We start from the raw sequence: 2,470 nt of genomic DNA on the forward strand, positions 1-2,470 counted from the left end.
TGATAGGCGTTTCTTTCGGACAATTATGGATGGGTTCAATACATTTAACGGCCAAATATGGGACGATCCCGTATTTTACGGGATGGGTGGCAATTCGATTCAGGGGTGCTGAGATACAGTTTTATGGCTAAAACAGGGCTAGAAATGCCACTGTGTTCAATACTGTATTTATTACAATTCTCCTCTGCCAGTCCAGGGCAGGTCAGATACTGGGCAGGCAGCCAACCTTCAAATTAAGTTATTATTTCGTTGTAAATCAATACAAATACAATTAAACTTCCCTGGGAACAGTGAAAAATAAAAACAATTAAAGATGCATTAAACCCAGTGAGCTCCCCTCACTGTCTTCAGAAGAATCTTCCCGATCATCTTGTCATATTGCAGTTGTGATACCATGCCAATTTGTATAGATAATTTATTATTAATGAAATTAATGAAGTTCAAGTTTATTTAGCTGAATCTGGGAATCATCCAGAATCTCTGGAATCATGAGTGAAACTTGTCAGGAATAATCAAAGGAATAATCACTGACTTTATTTCTAATAAAGTCTGAGAATTTAACAAAATTGCCAAACTTTACAGGTAATTTATCCCATAAGTACCTCTGTTCTCTAGCTACTGACGTCCGATCTAACTGATGGAAAAGAAATATGTATTGAATGATAAAATGGGGGATTAAATCAGATTAACGAACAAACTATGATGAAATCAAATGGAATACTGAAAAATAACTTAAAAACTAATTAATTTGAAAAAGAACAGAGTAAAAGAAACATCACAATGTAGCAAATGTGTCACAGATCAGCGAGTCCTTCTATAAGATGATGAGAAAACAATTTGGAAGGAGTTCAGGAAACAAAGACTCATAAAACTCGACCGTGTCATCTGACCCAACCTTAAGTTAAAGCAGGGGTCGTGGCTTTGGAACTTGACAATGTATGTTTACAAAATGAATGTGTTTAGGGGGGAAAGAAAATAATAAAAGAAAGGGAAAAGAAAGACATGAAGAGATACATTTGCAAATCACTTCAACAGGTCACAGCCGCATCAGCAGTAAAAAATGACAATGCTTTGGTCTTTTCAGCTTGATCAGGTTGGAGTTTTCTTGTAGGGAAATACTTTTGGCAGTAATGTTCCAGCACAGAGCATGCTGAGGAACGTGATTGGTTCATCGAGGTAAATGGAAACCCAACATTTGTTTTAATTTGTCTCAGAAAGGGGAGGATCAATTGGACCAGTGCAGTTCTCCAAATAGGTGAGGCCCTTTGATGAATTTGCTATCCCCTCCCTTTATTGCATAGCAGCAGAGGGTTAGGGGCCTAACGAATGTGCAGATTAAATCCCCAAGATACATGACATTCTAGATATCTAAAAATGTATTTTGACAATCCGGAATAATAATTTATGATGTCTGCATTTACATTCTAACTAGTAAGAAAAGTAATTCAAGATATCTTCAATTACATTTTGATGAGTCGAGATATTTCAAATGATGTCACCGGATGTGTCATTGGACACACATCCGTAATTACGATTTAAGATATCTTGAAGGTCATTATGAATAGTCAAAATTACATGTTTAGGTATGAGAATTTAGAATTCACCCATTTTTTGATGTCTAAACTGAATGTTAAGTTTTCTGTACAAAATTGTCAAGAAATGGCACGAGAGCTCGACTGTGATGTAGATTTAAATATCTATTTCTACGTATCTACATCATATATCTATATCACATGTCATGTGACTATTAAAGCTTAGTCACATAATACAGATTGTCTTAAGTAAAAGAAATAACCTGCTAAGCCAATCACCTGCCTCTGATTGGTCTCATTTACATATAGAACTTTTGATGTGATTATTTAATTGTTTTGGGGCATTTCTGAATAAAGAGCACAATGTTTTATTTGATAGAAATTATTCTGATAATTTTTATATTGAATTGATTAACAGACATACTTTTACAGTGTTATATTTATATATTTACATAATTCCATAATTTAATGTACATTTAACATTTCAAGACAAGAAACAAATAATTTTCCTGTATTTATTTTTTATATGTTATTGAGAAATRACTTTYGATTTATAAATCAGTCATTGTCAAACATTAAACTACATATTTTTCTTACTTTTTTCCAGAGAATAAATATTTATTACAGTATGTCAACTCTGCTATTGACAACAAAGAGTGAAAATAACTCTAACAGAGTAAATTATTTTTTATTTCATTACATAAGCTAGATTAATACACTAATACTTCAGATTTAGATGCTTAAAAATACACAAAAAGTGAGAATAAAACATGTATTTATTATACTGGGAACACTGGTCACATGCAGGGCTTCAGTCTGCTGGTCACACTGGGAGAACTCCAGTGACTTCTGAGACGTCCTGGTTCACAGGCTAAAGCCAAGAATAAAAGAGAAATTATCCAAAAGTGTAATAGAAAATACATAAATGTTTCCTTCAT

This window comes from Poecilia reticulata, linkage group LG23 (assembly GCF_000633615.1).
Source record: "Poecilia reticulata strain Guanapo linkage group LG23, Guppy_female_1.0+MT, whole genome shotgun sequence".
Lineage (NCBI taxonomy): Eukaryota > Metazoa > Chordata > Actinopteri > Cyprinodontiformes > Poeciliidae > Poecilia > Poecilia reticulata.